This window comes from Lutra lutra, chromosome 2 (assembly GCF_902655055.1).
Source record: "Lutra lutra chromosome 2, mLutLut1.2, whole genome shotgun sequence".
Lineage (NCBI taxonomy): Eukaryota > Metazoa > Chordata > Mammalia > Carnivora > Mustelidae > Lutra > Lutra lutra.
In genome coordinates this window covers 199429911-199452861 of record NC_062279.1, presented here as the reverse complement: position 1 = coordinate 199452861, position 22951 = coordinate 199429911, and the positions used below count along the sequence as shown (strand labels likewise).

The window sequence follows — 22951 nt, the reverse complement described above, 5'->3', positions numbered from 1 at the left end:
ACACACACACACCTCTTAGCAAATCATACAAGGCCCCACCTTTTTTTTTTTTTTTTTTTTTTTGCAGATTTCTCTCTTATCTACCTCATCCCCAGGACATACCTGGATTTTCCATAATTTCCCAAACATGCTATGCTTTTTTACTCCGCTGTAACTACTGAGAATGCTTTCTTTCCCAGAGAGGCAAGTACTTTCTGAGTTTTGTTTTTTTTTTAAGATTTTATTTATTTATTTGACAGAGAGAGAAATCACAAGCAGGCAGAGAGGCAGGCAGAGAGAGAGGGGGGAAGCAGGCTACCTGCTGAGCCAAGAGCCTGATACGGGACTCCATCCCAGGACCCTGAGATCATGACCTGAGCCAAAAGCAGACGGATGCTTAACCCACTGACCCACCCAGGTGCCCCACTTTCTGAGCTTTTAATACCCACTTAATTCAACTATAATTTCTCTGAAGTGTCCCTTGGCAGTACTTTTTCTCCTACTTTTATAGTCTACTACAATATGTATCATATTACATTTGAAGTATTCGGACCATTTTGTATCAGGCTAAGAGATCCTAGGGAAGATCCACCCATGGGGGCCTGGTTCAGCACACAACGTTTTGGGGTTCCTTAATAAATATTAGTAGGCTGGGTGGGGGATGGGGTAACTGGGTAATGGGCAATAAGGAGAGCACATGATGTGATAACCACTGGGTGTTGTACGCAACTGATGAATCACTGAATACTACGTCAGAAACTAATAATTTGTTGGCTAACTGAATTTAAATTAAAGAATAATAGTATTTTAAAAAATCAAATAAATATTAGTTGACTAAATGACATTAGCTAAAGGCATTTTTGATAGTCAAGGTCATTATGACTACAACCACCTTTTTCTGGTCTATTTCACTGTAGCCCTTCAGTGTCATGAAAGGTTACAGGATGATTTGTTCCTTTAAGAATATATTTAATATTTGGGGGCCTGGGTGGCTCAGTCGGTTGAACGGGCCAATTCTTAATTTCAGCTCCAGTGGTGGTGGTGGTGGTAGTCTCTGTGTTGTAGCCACTGGGTCCTGGGATCTAGCCTCCTGTCAGGATCCGAGCTCAGTGCAGAGTCTGCTTGTCCCTCTCCCTACCCCTCTGTTCCTCTCCACCACCACCACCAGCACACATGCACTCTCTATGTCCTTATCTCTCAAATAAATAAACAATTAATAGAATCTTAAAAATATACATATTTATTATTGACAGCTTAAAAATGGCTTCCATGTTCATTTCATTTTTAAAAAATTTTTTAATTAAAAAAAATTTTTTTAGTAATCTCTATGCTTAACGTGGGACTTGAATTTATGACCCCCAAGATGGAGAGTCACAGGCTCTACTAACTGAGTCAGCCAGGAGCCCCTATACATATATTTTTGTTACAACCATGTGCAGTATGTCAGGGTAATAATTTCCAGGGAGATAGAGTAACTCTCCTAAGATTACATGAGTTATAAGTGGCAATAATGATAATAAATTTAATAAAAGAAAAATGTAAAATTTACTTAACACCATATCCAAACACTTTTTTACTTTCTGTGTGTAATTTGACCCTTTTACTATTACTATGTCTGTTGTATGGATGGGGAAACTGAGGTTACCAGTTACTAAGTAGTAAAGCTGATATTTGAACCAGATCTGCTGAAATGGAATCAGTTTTCCAAACCATTATCCCACACTGGTAATTTTTTTTTTAAGATTTATTTATTTGAGATAAATAAGGGGGGAAGAAGAGGGGAGGGGGGAGGGACAAGCAGGCTCCTCACTGAGCTCACAGCTAACATGGGACTTGACCCCAAGACCACCACCTGAGCTGAAACCAGGAGTCCGACGCTTAACAGGCTATGACACCCAGAGGCCCCTACACTGGTAATTTTATTGTAATCTCCTGCTGGCTCCAAATGATGATACTTTATGGCTTCATATAGCTTCTTTTTGTGCTATTTTCTTGTTACCATCCTCATTCACTACTTCTTATCTGTGCTGGAAACCAGGTAATTAAATTTGGTGTTAGGCCTAAAATTAGGATATGACTATCTGTGGATTTTGTGACATCTTTTATGGGAAGACCTTTTTTTGTTTGTTTACTTATTGATTCTCCATTATATTCTATTTAATTTAAAGTCCCAGAAAAGTGCCCCTTCTCAAACAGTTTTATTTGAGTTCACTCATGCTATTGACCTGAAAACAAGGTTCTGTGAATAGTCAATGCGGTGTTGGAGTGGCAATTATCTGGAAGACATAATCTGTTTTTTAGTACTTGAGCTCATACACCTGAACAAAAGAGACACTGGCCCAGTCGGTGAACCTACCACAGACCGTTTTCTGCCGTCGTAAACTGCTTCAACAGAAATAAATGGCTGAAATGATAAATGGATATACCTTGCTGAAGAAGCAGAGCTCACAGCTTCAGAAAAACTGCTGAGCTCTAGAACTCTCGTTAGTAAATGCCCTCTTGAAGGGTTAATTCTTTTACCAATGAATATTTCTTTACTACCACTTCTTTTCATTTTTTAAAAAGATTTTATTTATTTATTTGACAGAGATCACAAGCAGGCAGAGAGGCAGGCAGAGAGAGGAAGGGAAGCAGACTCCCCGCTGAGCAGAGAGCCTGATGCGGGGCTCAGTCTCAGGACCGTGGGATCAGACCTGAACCGAAGGCCAAGGTTTTAACCCACTGAGCCACCCAGGCTGCCCTCTTTTCTTTTTATTATGTATTCTTATATATGTATGTAACACACACACACACACACACACACACACACACACAGTCCAGAGAGCTTAAATTTGTCTACATTACTGGCAATAGAGAAAAGTCCACTTTTAGTACATGTGCCATCAAAACAGCGCGATAATTACCTTGCAGGAGTCTTCATGCAATTTCTTTCAGAAGAATGTTTAAGAATCTGATTTCACTCATTCAGTTCATTCCATGCACATTAACTGAGTACTTGCCATATGTCTAGCGCTCTAGAGATATTAAATATCTGTAGTGAACAAAATCAATATGGTTCCTACCCTCGCTGATATCACATGTCTTATTGGGCAGCTTCATTATATAATTAACTTTTATTTTTAGTTTATAACCCAAGGCTATCATAAAATATTGCCTGTAAAATTTCTATAGCAATGTGAAACTTCCTAAATATACTTTCTCAAAAACTACAGGGCCAAATGAAATCATGGGATTTTAGTGCTAAAATACATTTTAAAATAGGCATATATTATGCTCTTCTGCTGTCTTAAATTTTATAAGGTATGGTATTAGTTTCCTATTGCTGCTGTAACAAACTTCATGGCTTAAGAAAACCCAGCTTTATTATATGACAGGCTAGAGGTCAGAATGGGTTTCACCAGGGCTGTAATCAAGGTATCAGCAGGGCTGGGTTCCTTCTGGAGCCCCTGGGGAGAAACTAGAAGCTGCCTATATTCCTTGGCTTGTGTCTCCATTTCTTCATTTTCAAAGTACAGCACCACTTTGTAAACTGTGCTGAGATTATGGAAATGACTTGTTTTTTTCTTTTCAGCATTTTCTGATGGAAATGTTTTCCTTTTATAATATGAAAAAAAAAAGAAAATTCATAAGGTCTGTTTGGAAAACAGTTTAAAGTTCTGTGCAGCTGGAGTGTAAGTGCATGGAACAAACAGATCAGTAGAAATTGAGGTTATTCCCATATCTGGTTGGAACCAAACCAAGTCTAATTTCGTAGCCTGGGTAATGATCTGAGCCTGATGTGATGAGCAACGGGGAACGATGGGGGATTTGTAAGCACATGATTGCCAATCAGATTTGTAATTTTAAATTTTTTTTTATTTTTTTTTTTAAGATTTTATTTATTTGACACACAGAGAGAGAGATCACAAGTAGGTGGAGGGGCAGGCAGAGAGAGAGAGAGTAGAGGAGGAAGCAAGCTCCCCACTGAGCAGAGAGCCCGATACGGGGCTCGATCCCAGGACCCCGGGATCACGACCCGAGCCGAAGGCAGAGGCTTTAACCCACTGAGCCACCCAGGTGCCCCCAGATTTGTAATTTTAAAAAGAAGGTTTAACAGGGCGCCTGGGTGTGTCACTTGGTTAAGCATCTGCCTTTGGCTCAGGTCATGACTCCAGGGTCCTGGGATTGCCCCGAATCGGACTCCCTGCTCAGTGGGAACTCTGTTTCTCCCTCTCTCTCTGACCCTGTCCCCGGCTCATGCTCTCTTCCACTCACTCTCTCTCAAATAAACGAATAAAATCTTTAAAAAATAAAAAGGTGTAATGATAGATTTTATTAAAATAAGATAAACTTTACCACTATTTTGTAATTCCCCCATTTAAATTCACAAGGCATAATTTAGTTGTTTCTATTGCTGACTTATCCCGTTTCTTCATACTAGCAGGGCAAATAATTAAGAAAATTTTAATTGAAGTATAGTTGACACACAATATTCCATTAGTCTCAGGTGTACAACATCGTGATTTGACAAGCTCATCACAAGTGTAACTACCATATGTCATCATATAGCACTATCACAATACCATTGACTATATTCCCTACGCTGTACTTTTTTATTCCCATGACTTATTCATTCCATAACTGGAAGCCCATATCTCCCACTCCTCTTGACCCATTTTGCCCATCCTCCCACTCCTGTCCTCTTCGGCAACCATCAGTTTTTTCTATCTGTTTGTTTTGTTTTTTAGATTCCACAAATAAGTGAAATCATATAGTATTTGCCTATCTCTGTGTGACCTATTTCAGCACAATACTCTCCAGGTCCATCCATTTATCACAAATAGCAAAAATCTCATTCTTTTTATGGCTGAGTAATATTCCATTACACACCACACACACCCCACATTTACATTATCCATTCATCTGTTGATGGATATTTGAGTTGTTTCCATATCTTGGCTATTATATATAATGCTGCAACAAACATAGAGGTACACCTATCTTTTCAAATTAATGTTTCTGTTTTCTCTGGGTAAATACTCATTTTTTTTCTTTTTTTGTTTTAATTTATTTGGGGGGATACTCATTAGTGGAATTATTGGATCATACAGTAATTCTATTTTTAATTTTTTGAGGAACCTTCATGCTTTCAGAGTGGCAAAAGCAATTTACATGCCCACCAACAGCTGCACGAAGGTTCCGTTTTCTCCACTTCCTTGCCAACAGTTGTTATTTCGTGTCTTTTTTATTCTAACCATTCTGAGAAGTATAAAGTGATATCTCACTGTGGTTTTGATTTGCATTTCCCTGATGATGAATCAATGTTGAACATCTTTTCATGTGTATGTTTGCCATTTGTATGTCTTCTTTGGAAAAATGTCTATTTGGGTCCTCTACCCATTTTAATTAGATCATTTGTTTTGGGGTGTTCACATGTATAATTTTTATATATTGTGGATACTACCCCTTTATTTGATAACTCATTGCAAACATCTTTTCCCATTAGTTTTGTTGATGGTTTCCTTCACTGTGCAAAACTTTTGGTGTAGTCCCAATAGATTACTTTTACTTTTGTTTCCCTTGCTTTAGAAGTTATATCTAGAAAAATGTTTCTATGACCAATGTCAAAGACATTACTGCCTATGTCTTCTTGTAGGAGTTTTATGGTTTCAGTTCTCATATTTAGGTCTTTAGTTCATTTTCTAAAAAGATTTATCTACTTGACAGAGAAAGAGAGAACACAAGCAGAGGGAACATCAGGGAGAGGGGCAAGTAGGCTCCCCACTGAGCAGGCAGCCCGACGAAGGACTCGATCCCAGAGCCCTGGGATCATGATCTGAGCTGAAGGCAGCCACTTAACTGACTGAGCCACTCAGGCATTCCTGGTCTTTAATTCATTTGGAGTTTTTTTTTTGTGTTTGGTGTAAGAAAGTAGTCCAGCTTCATTCTTTTGAATGTAGCTGTCCAGTTCTCCCAGCGGTATTTACTGAAGAGGCTGTCCTTTCCCCATTGTACATTCTTGGCTCCTCTGTCATAGATTAATTGACCATGTAAGTGTGAGTTTATTTCTGAGGTCTCTATTCTGTTCCATTTATCTTTGTGTCTGTTTTGGTGCCACAACCACACTGTTTTGATTATTACAGCTTTGTAGCTAATCATTCCATTAAAAAAATTATTTATTTATTTGACAGAGAGAGATCTCAAGTAGGCAGAGAGGCAGGCAGCGGCAGGGGCTGCTGAGCAGAGAGCCCGATGCGGGACTCGGTCCCAGGACCCCGAGACTATGACCTGAGCCAAAGGCAGAGGCTTAACCCACTGAGTCACCCAGGCGCCCCTAAACATTCCATTTTTAATTCACTTTTCAATGCTATGAAGATAAAGTATTTATTTTGTACACTTATGGAAAAATAAGTACAAATAACAAAGGGCATCTGATTAGTATTTAAACATGACCATTTCAAGTAAACCAAACTTTCTGAATAGACAAACTTTTATCAATCAGCAAACCTTTATTGTTCATTAGCCCCAGTACTCCATCATATGATATAGTATCTTCTTGGCCTTTGGCCAGAGGGAAAATAGTCATGCTGACTCGGTTTGATTCTGATCAATAGGATCTGGGGGGCAGATTTTCAGAAACTCTGTAGGGATCAGCAGGAGCTGTTGGGGGATGAACTCATTGAGTGAGACCGCTCCTTCCCTCCCTGTCCCCAGACATAAGGATCACAAAGGGAAACTCCTTACTTATCTATTTTAATGGCATGTATTAGGTTTTGTGTAAGAATAATTTGAAAGAAAAACTTAGGTTTGAGAATGTTGGAAAACGCTATACCAATCCATTTTTAAGGGTGACATATTGGAAGCTATGGGTTCTCAGCTTATTTTGAAATAATGGGTAAACCGTTCCATAGCTATGGTTTTACACCCTCCTTAGGTCTCTACATACACACCACCCTCTGTGCCTTATAATGCATCCAGCCTGGTAGGAGGTAAGACTTTAAGGTTCATTCCAAGGGCATGGCACCTATTTCAAATATTTAGTTACTAAGGAAAATTAGTGACTAAATATCAGATCCCTTCATAATTACTACCTAATTATCTAGAAAAAAATTGTTTCATATAATTGACTTACTTCTACTGAAAGCAGTTTGTTCTCATGATCTAGGCCAGCAAACATGAGTTATTACAGTTGCTTTGACAAACTATATGGTTTACAATTGCTAGCTTTAAAATTACCCAATATACTTTCTTGAATGTCAGTAGCAAAGTATAAGCAAAACAAAAAACTGGAGTTATTTCTCTTTTCTGACAAAAGTAGTCCTCTTCTTATCAAATGGTACACTGAAAGAAGAAAAGCAGCTTAATTACCTTTCAATATATTAATAGAATTCTATTATCTTGTTGAAGAGTGTATCTTGTAATAGAACCTACTCAGTATGTTTTACTTTTTAAAAAACTGACCAATGAGTGTCAAATAATAATTAACTGAGTTCTACTTAAGATTAACCCTCCTAATAATTAGACTCAATTTTAATTTCTTTTTTTTTTTAAGATTTTATTTATTTATTTAACAGATAGAGATCACAAGTAGGCAGAGAGGGAGGCAGAGAGAGAGAGAGGAGGAAGCAGGCTCCCTGCCGAACAGAGAGCCCGATGCGGGGCTGCATCCCAGGACTCTGGGATCATGACCCAAGCCAAAGGCAGAGAGGCTTTAACCCACCGAGCCACGTAGGTGCCCCTCAATTTTAATTTCTTAAAATAGCCTAGTCAGTCAATGAAAAATCAAGACCACAGCTAGTGTTAAATATGAAACTATCTTTAAGTTCCTATTTAGTTGCATGAAAGAAACACCATTTTAATTTTTTAAATGAAATAGCATTATTATTAGTTAATATCAAGATTGCTTTCACAAGGGGGGCCTGGTATCCCGGTGAGTTAAGTGTCCAGCTCTTGATTTTGGCTCAGGTCATGATGTCAGGGTTTTGGAATGGAGCTCCACATCAGGCTCTGCCCTCAGTGGGGAGTCTGCTTCTCTCCTTCTCCCTCTGCCCCCTCCCTACTCGCTTGCACACACATGGGCACATGCACTCACTCTCTCATAAAAATAAATCAATCTTAAAAAAAGACCGCTTTCACAATACAATACTTATTGTATTGATGGATTACATCAATATCACTACAACTCAACTTTACCTTTTATTAACATCTAGCAAATGGAACCACATTTCAAACGGGAAATTTCACATTTCTAAAAATATCAATTCATAGCAGTCAGATGACAGAAAAGGACCAGGCAACAGTATCAGGCATTGAAACTAAGTAGAGCTACATCTTTTCTATTTCTTTGTCAGATAACAGTGACTTTTGTTTTTATTTCCAAAGACTGCTTATGGAACAGTAGTGAAGGAATAATAGCAGAGCTGGAACTGGCTTTTCCTTTTGCCACATGATTTTAGGGAAGTCAGTGCTGCCATCTGTGGCTTCTGTAGTTTCTCTTAGAAAGAAATGATATTAAACGTAGGATTAATCCATGTTATAAGACTTAAGGAGATGTTGGAAGAGACATTTGAGCAAGGTCCAAAGTTCCTTGGATATTATATGCAAGGATATCTTTATTATACTTAAACATAAATATAAAACATAAGTAATGTATAATACTATGTAAAATATACAAATATATAATTATCTATAAATCCTGGGTTATAACTTAAGTTGTTTCTTTATATTTTTATGGATACAAAAATGATAGGGTCCTGGTGATACAAAAATGATAAGCATAATCTCTGTCCTTGAAGATCTTAGAAATAGGGGTCTTCTTCAGATTTTTTTTTTTTTAAGTAGGCTCCACACCCAACTTGGAGCTTGAATTCATATGCCTGAGATCAAGAGTCACAGGCTCTACTGATTCAGCCAGTTAGGCACCCCTATGGGTCTCATATAAACAAAAGGTGGTTATAAAAAAAAGCAAACAAAAAAATCTCATCATTTGGTTTCAGTTTCAACATTTTATAGATATGTTAGTTAATTATGGTATAGTCTAAGTTTTTTAAAACAAAGAGATCTAAAAATACAGTGGTCTAAAGAAAGTGTCATTTTCTCTCTCTCACCTAATAGCCCAAGTAGGTCGTTCTGGGCTGGTAAAGAGGCTTTGCCATCTTCAATATGTGGCTTTGGTCTCTGGGTCCAAGCTGGGGGTTCTTGCCTCCACCATCACTTTTGTATCCAGACCAGAAGGTTAGAGGAAAAAACAGGTTGAAGGCATGCCAGTTTCTTTGAGGAAAAGATCTGGTCGTGGCAGACATCACTTCTCACATTCCACTATCAGATTTAGAAAAATGGTTGCAATGAGCTGTACTAGCCCAGCTGGATGGCCTAGCAAAGACCTCAGTGTTGTTATGAAAGGACCATCATCAGTCTCTGCGCTGTGGGCATGGTCAAGAGAGTTGACCAGTTACCTGGTTTCAGTAGCTCTGAGAAAGACGTTCCTCAGGAGCTAAGCCTCCAGACTGAGAAAATACACTTCAGAAAATGATTAAAAGCATCTTGAAGATGAAACCTTGGGTGAACCCCACCTCATACAATGTGTTGGTTGATGATCAATGATATGCATCAGGACCTTCTTGCTGATTCTTCGATTTGGGGAAGATATACGCTCTTACAATTAATAAGATTATCTAGGAATTTGCTTTAGGATGATCTGGAAATGGGTGGGTGAGGGAAGAAGCAATCATATGTAAGAAAACATATGTAAGAAATGAAGCAAGATTGATCATGAGTTATTGTTGAAACTTCTGCATATGTTTTACCTTTTCGATATTATAAAGTTTGGAGAGTCAATAAATAATAATTGCATCCATATAGGGAACTGCAGATGTTGAAACCTGTTTCATAGATATTATCTTCATAAGAATTGATTAAGTTCCGTAAGAATTGTTAGCATTGTCCTCTACTTTGAAGGACACAAAACATGGAAGAGGTAAATGCTACAAAAGTATTTATGAAATTCAGAATGCATGTTAAAACAAAAAGTTTAAAAGTACCTGACAACATACAACTTTATTTTCATTAACTTCCAACTTACATTCCTTTTAAGAATAAAATTATGTCATGTAATACGAGAGCATGTGCTAAAGAGAATAACATAATCTCTTGTGTTAGAATGTGCTGTAGTGGGGCGCCTGGGTGGCTCAGTGGGTTAAAGCCTCTGTCTTCCACTCAGGACATGATCCGAGGGTCCTGGGATCGAGCCCTGCATTGGGCTCTCTGCTCAGCGGGGAGCCTGCTTCCCCCTCTCTCTCTGTCTGTCTCTCTGCCTACTTGTGATCTCTGTCAAATAAATTAAAAAAAAAATTAAAAAAAAAAAAGAATGTGCTGTAGTACGAAGAGAAAGAGCTTTGGAGTGAGAAAATCTGGGTAAGACCCTGCTCTACTCTACTAGCTGTGGAACTTGGACCATGTCACTTAATTTCACCGCATCTCCATTTTCCAATTTAACAAATGGCATTAATATTTAACGTGTTGGTTGTTGTGAGGATACATTCCTATAAATGTAACTATTATTATAAATAAGGAGATAGAAGTGCTCATTTTTCCCTTTATGGCTGAGGTTGCCGAAGTAGTGCTTCAAAGAAAAGTACTCTCTTGGGGCACCAGGGTGGCTCAGTGGGTTAGGCATCTGACTCTTGGTTTCTGCCCTGATCTCAGGGTTGTGAGATGAGCCCTGTGTTGGGCTACGTGCTCAGTGGGGAGTCTGCTTGAAGAATGCCTCCCTCTGCCCCTCCCCCACAACACACACACAAGCTTTGCCTGTCTCAAATAAATAAATGGACCTTTTAAAAAAAAACCAAAAACTCTCCAATTTTCCTTCTAGTTTTAATAGAATTCTTTAGTCTACGGCCATACCACCCTGAACGCGCCCGATCTCGTCTAATAGAATTCTTTAAGTGTCCATATCTAAAAAGATGCCTATGTGAACATTAAGAAGAAAAAAATTTCATCTGTAATGCATTACCTTTTGGCCAGTAAAATAAGGGTTAGGGAGAGCCTGTAGAAGACCAATGGATCTTGGAGAATGACAGTGGATTATTGTAAAATCAATTAGATAGTGATTCCAATCATGGCTCTATTCCAGATGTGGTTTTGTTGCTGGAGCAAATCAAAACTGAGCCCCTTACACAGAACCATTCCCTGAGAGGGTTCTGTCACCTAGCTGGGAGCAGGTTTACTATGCTGGACTACTTCCATTATGGGAAGACTAGAACTTTGTTCTCACTGGCATAAACGTTTATTCTATATATAGATTTTCCTTCTCTGTACATAAAGTTTATGCCAAAACCACCATCCATGGATTTATGGATTGGCTTATATCCACTGTCATGGTATTTCTTATATCATCACCCTGAAAATCTTATCTTGTTCCCCCTCATCCTAAAGCCATTGACTTGATAGAAGGTGGAGTGGCTTTTTGAAGACTCATTTATGGCACCAGCTAAATGACATATGGCATACCTTGTGCAGCTGGGGCAACATCCTCTAAGAGGCTCTAAATCAGATATGATTATGCTCTAAATCAGATAATAATATAGGTGGTGCTCTTTCTTCTACAGACAGAATACGTGGGTCTGGGAATTAAAGGTGATGGAAATGGGAGTGACTCCTTTCAATATTATCCCTGGTGACCCACTAGCAACTTTTCCTTATCCTCGTGACTTTGGTTCTGTTAGTATACAGGTCTCAGATCCAAAGGGAGGAATGCTTCCCCCAGAGGACAAAATAATGGTTCCTTTAAGCTGGAAGTTCAGAGTGTTCCCTGGTCATATTGGGCTCCTCATGCTGATGAATCAACAGGCAAAGCAGGTGGTTACCGTTCTTGGTGTGGTGACTGATCCTACCAAGGGGAAACTGGGTTACTACGGCACAGCGGGGATAAGGAAGAACATGTTTGGATTGTGGAAGATCTCTCAAAGTGCTCTCACCACTCCCACATCCTGTGATTTTAAGGCTAGGGAGAAACTACAGCAACCCAGTTCAGACAGGACTAAGGGCCCACGCCCTTCAGAGTCAGGTCACCCTACCAGGCAAGGAACCAGATAAGGAGTTCGCTGAGGGCAAAGTAACTATGGAATTGATAGTAGTTATAAATACCAGCTACAACCATGTGACCAGGAGTAAAAATGAGGACTGTAATAGTCACAACTTTTTTTTTTTTTAAGATTTTGTTCATCTTCTGACAGAGAGACAGTGAGAGAAGGGAACACAAGCAGGGAGAGTGGGAGAGGGAGAAGCAGGCTTCCTGCTAAGCAGGGAGCTCAATGCGGGGCTCGACCCCACTGGGACCATGACCTGAGCCAAAGGCAGACGCTTTACCACCGAGCCACCTAGGTGCCCCAAAAGTCATAACTATTAAACTGAAAAAATTACCCTAGCCACATTGGTGATTACACAAACTTCCTAATGCTTTATGGAATTTACCTACTATTTGCGTTTATTGTGAAATTTCCATCTCTAAAAGGAAAAGAATTTCTTTAAAGTTTTTTTTCCCCCCAATAATCTCTACACCTACTGTGGGGCTTGAACTCATGACCCTGAGATCGATGGTCCCATGCTCTTCTGACTAAGCCAACCTACCCCCGGGAAAAGAATTTAATTAAATTTCATTTAATTTTTTAAGAAAAGAGTTTCTTAAAAGTCTACTTTTGGGGTGCCTGGGTGGCTAAGTTGATTAAGCAACTGCCTTTGGCTCAGGTCATGATCCCAGTGTCCTGGAATTAAGTCCCACATCAGGCTCCCCCTGCTCTGCGGGGAGCCTGATTCTCTCTCCCTCTGCCTGCCACTCCCCCTGCTTGTGCTGTCTCTCTGTCAAATAAATAAATAAAATCTTTTAAAAAAAGTCTACTTTTTTCATTACCTACAAGCACCTTACATAATATTAAATAAATCAATTAGGTGGTGTTCACTAAAGGTTTTAGTATTTTACATATTCAAAACTAGTATGCCAAAGCACAGCTGAGGCAGTGATGATTTCCTGTTCGTTGTTACAGGCATATTCTAGTTATTTGTTCACTGATACAGTTCCCAGGCTAAACTACAAACTCCACAATTGGGATATCTTTTTCTCCATTTTATATGCAGTATCCAGCTAATGTTCAGGCCCTAGAAATAATCTACCTGGGAGAAAAAATGTTCTCAGAATGTGTCGTATAAATTAATGAACTGATATTACATGTGTATAAATGAGTAAGTCTAAAGTGACTAATAATTGATGACTGTATGTAAACATCCTTGTAATCATCTAACAAAGGCGTAGTGCAAATAATTTTGGAATCAGAAAGATGGGAGTTTGAATGCTGTCTTTGCAATTTGTTAATAAGCACTGGGCACCTCACTTAGTCTCTCCCAAGTCTCAATTTCCTCTTTTGCAAAATAAAGTAAAATGTTGCAGAACTGCTATGAGGACTGGAGATAATTTATGCACCTGACACCGTGCTTAGCTCAGGGTAGGTGCTCAATAAAAGATAGTTCTATCTATTTATCTCTCTGTTTATTTCAGAACGCATGTGTGTGCATGAGAGAAAGAGAGAGAGAGAGCACAAGAGTACATGCATGCAAGCATGGGGGGGAGGGCGTTGGGGTAGAGGGAGCAGCAGAATCCCTGCTCTATCCCAGGACCCTGGGATCATGACCTGAGCAGAAGGCAGATGCTTAACCGATTGAACCCCCCAGGGGCCCAAGGATAGTTCTATTATTATTTACTACATGTGTCTAGGAGTAATTAAACAACTCTTTCTATACATTATTAACATTTCTGAATTAGTATTTTGAACTTACTAGATTTAGAAAACAAAAGACAATTTATGATGTTCTGCCTCATAGCTGGAACTGTTTTAAAAATAAGTGAGTTGTGGGGCGCCTGGGTGGCTCAGTGGGTTAAGCCGCTGCCTTCGGCTCAGGTCATGATCCCAGGACCTGGGTTCGAGCCCCACATCGGGCTTTCCGCTCGGCGGGGAGCCTGCTTCCTCCTCTCTCTCTGCTTGCCTCTCTGCCTACTTGTGATTTCTCTCTGTCAAATAAATAAATAAAATCTTTAAAAAAAAAAAAAATAAGTGAGTTGTATTGTAAGTTAAAGTAATCTAATTGTATATATAATTGTATGTTATATATACAACATATGTACAATATAATTGTAAGTTTATAAGTTTAAAAAAACTCTTAAAAACTCTTAAAAAACTCTTATAAACCTTGAGCAATTCTCTCACACTTGGGGTTTTGAGAAATTTTATTCTATCTGAAAACCTACCAATATTACAGAATTATTAGAAGAATCCAATATGCAAGCGAGTTTTACAAACTATAAAGTGCTAAACAAATGCTAATTATTGTTTTATATCATTGACCTGAGTCCTTCAATCATAATTATAAGAACACGATTCTGTCACTGCACCATGATAACAATGCATTTTTATCTCCTTACTCATTTCCTAAAGAAAAATCAGAGATGAAACCTGCCACTGGATTCGCAAAGATATCACGAGGCCCAATGACCTCGTGTTTGTTACAAATTCAGAAAACTCTCAGCCTTAGAGACATATACTGCAACTGCCAAAAGAATTAAGACAGTGCTATGTGTCACTTTGTACTCATCAACATATTCTGCTTGTTGAAAACCTACTGCTTAAGTAAACTTAGAAACTTTAAATAAGTCAATAGCACATTTTATGAGGTACCTAATGTGCCACTGACTCTCCCCATAACCTTTACCTTAAAGATGTGAGAACAAGAGTTTTGTATAAACAACCAAGGTGGCCCCAGGCAGAATAGGGACATTGATTTTAAGTGTTTCTGTGAGGTGGGGGTCATGGTGTTTTGTGTGTTTTGTTTTTGTTTTTTTTTGCGTGGCTTCACAGCTGGCAGGTCCTAAATTTAGCTGCACATCAGACTTGCTCAGGAATTCACCCCAGCTCTGCTGAGACAAGGAGGAGCCCTGGAAACAGCATATTGAACCAATTCCAGGTCCTTCACAGGCAGTCAACTGGACCTCTCTGTCTGTGGACCACTGGCAAACTGGCTTATCTTGCCTTGGTGTTGCTTTTCTCTTCTCCACTTCTAGTGCTCTTTCCTTTGCCAGTGGTTCTTTATTTTCCAGGGTCCCCAATGTCAGGATAAAATCCATCGGATAGGTCATTAACACCCTAGTGTGACCTAGTTTAATGTGCCATTTCTTTAGAAATGTTAATGGTGTGATGTAAGACCCTATGATAGCATGGGCTGGGGTGGTTAAGGGTGGAGAAGCTTTGCTTCCTGGCCCCCAAAATGACATCACTTAGGGAATAGCTTCCTTTAAAGTCCACCTTCCCATAACTAAAAACTTAAACAAACAGGCTTCCCATAAAGTAAGTCCTACATAATAAATCACTATACAGGATGAATTTTAGGAAAAGAGTGAAAATGAAGTCAATAGAAAATCAGAATAGAGCCTGGAATTTTGACTCATAAGCCTTACAAAGCTTGCTATTTTCTTTCCTTTCCTTTCTTTAAATTAGGGCAGACGTTTGTGACCTTTCTCAGGAAATGGTAGATTGCGCTCACTGGAATTATTCAACATGGGATGGATCCCCACTTGACAGAGAGGCTGTAAAGGGGATTCAAACATTGGATCAGAATCTTTCAATAACCTTAACATTTTTTTTTCTATCCCAAAGACTTTATGTTCTTTGATACAGCAAAAATTATTTTATTGGTTTGATATCTCTGCAGTGTGTAACAAGTAGGATTAAAGCCTTTACTTTTGATACATGTCTGTTAGTTGCTTTAGTTTGACCTTTACCAGGCAGCCTGTGTCCAGGGCTGCTACAAGGCTTATAGAGAACACTTAAAAAGTAGGAAAGTAGGATTTTCCTTAAAAAGAAGGAAAGTAGGATTTCCTTCATTAGGCCAAACAGCTCTTGACATTGTTCTTATGGTCTAGATACTTTTTTTAATCCTGTGAATTATTGCATTAGCTCTTGTCCTCCTCCAGACTATGGTCAGAGTCCAATTTCTTAAATGTAAATTTGCTTGTATCACTTTCCTACTTCAGTCGGCACCCCATTATCTTCCATATGAAGTTCAAGTTCCTTACAATGTATGTACAAGGCCTGATGTCTATTAGACTTTTCAAAATTCCCATTATGTTAGTATTGCTACCACAAATCATCTGTAGTTCCTTGAATTCTCTAAGTCCTCTTTTGCCTCTGGGGTTGTGTAAAAACCGTTCCCTCTGCCTAGGACACATTCCCTTCTTCATTTTGCTACTCTTTATTGACTCCTTCACGATCCAGCTTTGGTGTCAACTCTCTTGAAATAGTCTTTGATTCAAAGAGTGTGAGAGGTCCTTCTTTTGAAAACCAATGGTATCCAGATACACCTCATTATAGTAACAATTGCAATATGTTGCTATTGATTTTCTTATCCATTTTCCTTAAAAAAGCTAAGAGCCTTGAAAATAGGGATTATTTCCAGTATACATTTCTCAGTGTCTAGCACAAAGAATGTATTAGCAAATATTTCCAAAAATAATGACTCTCAGAATAGAGAACTAATTCCATGATCTTATCAAAGCATAAGGTCAGATTCATGGCCAACATTCAAGATAACTGTTACCAACAGAAATTGTTATGAGAGGGGAAAAAAAAAAAAACCCAAAAAACAAAACAAACAAGACAAAAAAACAACAACCCAGAACTGTAGGGTAATGTCTCAAAGGGCCAGACCACACTGGGGGAGGAGACACTACTGAAACACAGTCCATCATACAAATTCCGAGAGAAGAGACCCAGAGAGGTCCATGAAGTTGCAAGGAACATAGAATGGGAGTGGAGTTGGGGAGGATATGGAGATGCAACTTTGTGTTCTTCTAGGGATAATTCTTGTGATAGCTTAAACTCCCTACTATACCATGTTCTTACCTGAAGGAAAAAACCTACAAAGCAGGCCTCATAGATTGCAGCTAACCTTTTTTCTCTTGAAATCTTGAGGGCTAATTTGTGATTATACAGTAGTAGGTGGAATAATTAATTTTGGATAAATGAAGTATGACAAGTAATCATAATGGGATTATATACTGTACATACACATCTCCCATGCCTCTCTACAAATGATAATGGTATTATCTTTACTTAAGTGACCACAATGGGGCACCATATCTATACTTCTAGTAGCTGCTGGTAAATATTTGTAATAAGTAGAGTCTAGAAATAGTCAAATTAAAAATACATATGAAGATCATTAGAAAACATAGAGTTCCTTTATTTACTGGAAAAATATCCTATCCGATGTCCAATTTACCATTGGCTTTTCTTTCATGTTTGTTACTTTTTGTCCAAATAGAAGTGTTATTTATAAAACCAGCATTAGGGGCGCCTGGATGGCTCAGTGGGTTAAAAGCCTCTGCCTTGGGCTCAGTCATGATCCCGGGGTCCTGGAATGGAGCCCCGCGTCGGGCTCTTTGCCTGGCAGGGAGCCTGCTTCCTCCTCTCTCTCTCTGCCTGCCTCTCTGCCTACTTGTGATCTCTGTCTGTCAAATAAATAAATAAAATCTTCAAAAAAATAAAAAATAAAAACAAAACCAGCATTAAATCCCTTACTCCATAGACAAATGTATATACATATGTATGTGGATATAAATAATCTATTGATTTCAATTTGATAAACATTTATTGAATAATGATCATGAGCAAAAAACTGTATGTATGTTATATAAACACCTATATCTGTTTTATATACTTACACACATATATATCTCTATATATATCATGTAGATAGGTAGGTAGATATATATCTGTATGTCATATAGATAGGTAGGTGGATATAAAGATTTTATTATGATACAGAGCCTTGTTTTAAATGTAGCGGGGAAAACAAGACTAAATATGGTATATACTTCCAAGATCTTTTTACAGTGATGATTCTCATTCCCATGATGTCCTTCAGACCAGCAGGGTATACAACTTCCCTAGATTCTAAGATGTGCTTGAACGGACCTCTTAGGGTTTAACCTTTGGCTTTGTGTTTTCTAATTCCATAGAGTCTGTTCCAAGGGAAATTTATTTTCCCAGGGAGGAAGCGGACTTAAACCCTTAGAATCAAGTGGTGCACCCACTGTGCAAAACAGTATGGAGGTTCCTCAAAAAATTAAAAATAGAATACTATATGATGCAGTAATTCCACTACTAGGTATTTAGTCAAAGAAAATGAATACACTAATTTGAAGAGATATATGCATCAAGCACCCCTATGTTGATTGCAGCATTATATACAAAAGCTGATAGAAGCAGCCCAAGTGTCCGTCAACAGAGGAGTAGATAGATGTGGTGATATATAGAATGGGATTTTACTCAGCCATAAAAAAGAATGAAATTTTGCCTCTGCAACAACATGGATGGAGCTAGAGGGTATTATGCTAAGTGAAATAAGTCAGAGAAAGACAAATACCATACGGTTTCACTCAGATGTGGAATTTAAGAAACAAAACGAATGAACAAATTAAAAAAGATGCAAACAAAAAACCAGACTCTTAATTGTAGACAACAAACTGATGGGTACCAGAGAGGAGGTGGGTTGGGGGAATGGGTTGAGTAGGTGAGGGGCATTAGGGTACGCTTATTGTGATTAGCACCGAGTAAAGCATGGAACTGTCGAATCACCATATTGTACACCTGGAACTAATATAACATTGTATGTCAATTATACTGGAATTTAAAAAATAAATAAATTTTAAATCCTTATACATTATTAACAAATAAGTATTCAAGTGGTTTTATGTCAATTACATTTCAATTAAAAACAAATGTTGGGGTAGAATTGGAGGGAAGAAACAATTAAAATACAACAATAACCATTTCCTTTAAACAGTACCTAAGGGGTGACTGGGTGGCTCAGTTGGTTAAGAGTCTGCCTTCCGCTCAGGTCATGATCCCAGGGTGATGGGATTGAGCCAAGAGTCATAGTCCTTGGGTTCTCTACTCAGCAGGGAGCCTGCTTCTCTCCCTCTGCTGCTTCCCCTGCTTGTGCTCTGTCAAATAAATAAATAAAGTTTTAAAAACAACAAAAAAACCCCAGTACCTAAGGAAATGAAAACATACCACTTACCAGGCTCTTCCTAAGTGCTGGATACCTCATAGTTTCTGTGGCAGCTAATATTATCTTTGTTTTTGTAACTTAGGAGAGCAAAGCTCAAAGATTGAGTAATGACCAGCTACACAGCTTGACAATGACCTACCCAGCATTTTTTGAGTATGTGACTCTAAAGTTTTGTTCTTCCTAATTAAGCTAGGTTGTTAAAGAGGGGAACATTATTCTTCCAAATATCATAGCTGATTTACCTTTTCCTTTCATGCCTTTTTTTCCCAGTGTCCTTTGTTTCTTGTGACAAGGATCTCATTTGGCTCTTGCATTTCCTTTTCCTTTAGCTCTCAATTTAGGAAGACACGGGCTTCAGGACACCGTTTCTTAGCAGGTGGAAAACTTGTCAAAATCCCAAGTACAGCGGAATTACCAAATTTAGAAGTGAGGAAACTGCACTGATCATCTCTGAAAGGATAGACAAGAACAGCACCTTTGAGGAGGACTGGGTAGCTAGAGGACAATGGATAGAGGCAAACCTGACTCTATGTGCGTGTGTACGTGTGTCCATTTATAATCCTGCATGGCTTGACTTTTTTTTAACACTTTGTTCATGTATTACCTATTTTATTTTGTTTTTAAATATTTTATTTATTTATTTTTTTGAGAGAAAGAGAGAGAGGGAGGGAGCCAGTGGGGAGGAGTAGAGAGGGAGAAACCATCTGAAGCAGACTCCACACTGACTGGGGAGCCTGTCCTGGGGCTTAGTCTCAGGACGCAGGATCACGACCTGAGCCAAAAATCAAGAGTCAGACGCTTAACCAACTGAGCCACCCCGGTGCCCCCATCTATTACCTATTTTAAAGAGATGATTAGTCAGAATAATGCCTATTAACAAAGGCTTCTTTTTTTTTTTTTTAAAGATTTTATTTATTTATTTGACAGAGAGAGATCACAAGTAGGCAGAGAGGCAGGCAGAGAGGGAGAGGGAGAAGCAGGCTCCCCGCCGAGCAGAGAGCCCGATGTGGGGCTCGATCCCAGGACCCCGAGATCATGACCTGAGCTGAAGGCAGAGGCTTAACCCACTGAGCCACCCAGGTGCCCCAACAAAGGCTTCTTGATTATTTTGCACCTTGTGCGTCAGTTGATGTTCAGAGACTTGGGCTCTAGGTGCGCCCTAGCTTCTGCCCTCCTAGGAAAAGCTAGTTGATGGGATTACTTTGCATTAGCTGACCAGTAGAAACCACCTTATTTTTGTAAATACGGCCAGATGATGCTCTAGCCCATCATCACACTTTCTAAATCTCCTCGGTGGGAGATTTACTTAGTAGTACCATCTGAGCATTCCCCGAGAATTCAGTTCTGTGACTGCTACATCTATATGGATAAATTAGTTCCTTATAATAACTGTGTTTGATAATGTGTTCTGGGAATGCCCTTGGGAATAGAGTTCCCATGTCCAGTCTTGTCCATATTTGCCATGGGAAAAATGGACCATGATTAATATAAATATTTTCATTTACATTTATGTTACTATTTCTTGACAGCACATTTCATTTAAATAACTAATCAGCTACTCTTTCCTAGAGACCTAGCTTAACTGCAAAAAGCTAATTTTAACAAGTGAAGAAGCTGCAGTATTTAGAAGTTTATTGGCCTGTCATGTGTCGATCATAAATGGGTACATTTTATTCCTTCACAGAGTGATTTTCCAAATGCAGTCTACGGGAGAGGCATAAAGATTGGTTAACATGGACGTGACAGTAGTGAATATAGGTCAACTGACAAAGCTGACCTAGGAAACGCATCACTGCGGCAAAAACCAAATCTTTGAGTCTGTGGCTCCAGTGGATCAATTTTCTTTGTCAGATAAAAGAATGAAACAGTGGTAGTGGTGATAAAATGCACCTCTTTGTCTTTCCTTGGAGGTAACTTTCTTGAAGTTCTGTTGCATCTACTCAATGCAATAAATCTCTTCCTTTAATCTTGGATGATGAATGGCACCTTAATCACAGGTTACACAAATGGGCACCATTTCTTTATGGTACTTCACTTCCATTGCTTTTCCTTTTGCCACCCTAGGTTTATTGACATCCATGGTTCATGATTTTTTTGTTCCTTTCAAATGCAAAGGAGGCCGTGGGGTGGGACCTTTAAGAAGAACTCAACTTCATTGCATATCAGAAGAAAAGTGTGTTCACCTCCAGGAATTAAGGGGCACTAACAATAAAATGTGTTCCTTCATTTCTTTCTTAGTAAGAACAATCATCCCCTTCCAGGTCCTCTCCCAGCTACCAATAATGTGCTCTTTAGAACTAAGAGGACTTCTTTTGAAAATTCTTTCCTAGCAATGGGAGGTGATTGTTTTTCTCAGTCCTTCTCCTTACTCTCCCAAATCTATACAGTGTTTCTTTCCACCAATTTAAATGGCTCTACCTCATAAATTCTCAGGAAAGAAGGAGGTCAATGTTCTGTTAGTGCTACTCTGTATATCGTACTGTAACTGCTAAGTGACTGTACCAGAACAATATGCTTTACAGTTAATTAGGGAAACTGCAGAGCTCTCTCCCATGTAAAGGTAATCTCTGCACCTGAGCTTTGATACCTATCCTCTCTCTCACCCTTCTAGGAACCCACACATCAATTATGCCTATTTTCTCTTGATTACTCAATTAAATCCATAGCAACTGAATCCTTTCCCAACACCATTTCAACATGCTCTAATCTAACCCAATTTAATTCAAACAAGAAAAACAAAACCCACTTTTGACCTAAAGTTCCTTTACTGCCTTATCCTTTTCTCACCTACAGAATCAAACTTATTTTGCACTTCAATCTCCATTTCCTCACCCCTGCTCTATTCTGGCCTCTGCTATCACTACCCCCAAACATCTGTAGACAAGATGACTGAAGGCTTTCCATATCACTAAATCCAAGACACTTTTTGCTCTCATCTCAATTGACAAGTAAGTAATGATCTTAGTAAGGACTTGGCACTGTTAAGATACTCCCTACTCACTTCCAGAGAAACACTCTGCTGGCTTTCCTTAATTTGCTCTTAATTCTCTTTCTTTTCCTTCTCTCTCTCCTTGCAAGTTCATTTTCCTCTACAGGGCATTCACGGTTGTAGTACATCATTTGTTTCTAGGCCTTCTCACTCCAACTTGGTCCTAGCAATCTCATCCAAACCAGAAGCTTCATCTATACTGACAATTCTCAAACGAATATTTCTACGACAGTCTTCTCTGGCTTAACAGAAATGGGGTTGATTTGCTTCCAGTATTTCTACATTGATTTCTAAACATGCCCAGGGATGAAAAGTTGTCCCCACACATCTCTCCCAACTCCAAACAATAACACAATTACAGAAAACACTATCTCCCTCTCTAATCTAACCTCAAATCCTATTGATTTTACCTCCTAAAATTTCAGTCTTCCCTCTTCATCTTTTTTTTTTTTTAAGATTTTATTTATTTATTTGTCAGAGAGAGAGAGAGGGAGAGAGAGCAAGCACAGGCAGACAGAATGGCAGGCAGAGGCAGAGGGAGAAGCAGGCTCCCTGATGAGCAAGGAGCCCGATGTGGGACTCGATCCCAGGACGCCGGGATCATGACCTGAGCCGAAGGCAGCTGCTTAACCAACTGAGCCACCCAGGCGTCCCCCCTCTTCATCTTCTTTGTCACCACTCTCGTCAACAGTGTCCTAAATTTTTTGTCCCAAAGTCTTCTTTCCATAATAAAAGTTTAACTGGCACTAAAGAGGGCTATATTTATTTGGGTTAAAATAATATTTAATACAGCTTTTAAAACTGGTGTTCCGTAAGTCATTAGTTTCAATTTACAAAGCCTGTTATTCTTTCTATAATCTAGACATACATAAAAACCTAAACATCACT

General features: G+C 38.9%; 1 long non-coding RNA gene across 2 annotated transcripts; it reads right to left on the bottom strand.

The window, feature by feature from the left end:
- Nucleotides 1-6351: 6351 nt before the first annotated feature.
- On the bottom strand, nt 6352-19948 carry LOC125093800 (uncharacterized). 2 transcript variants are annotated; one of them, XR_007125340.1, is made up of 4 exons: nt 19317-19948; nt 18850-19006; nt 9066-9276; nt 6352-7299 (listed from the first exon to the last, which is right to left on the bottom strand). It is a non-coding gene; the product is annotated as an uncharacterized LOC125093800 (long non-coding RNA). The 2 variants fall into 2 exon arrangements; XR_007125341.1 differs by lacking the exon at nt 6352-7299 and adding an exon at nt 7965-8452.
- Nucleotides 19949-22951: the final 3003 nt, after the last annotated feature.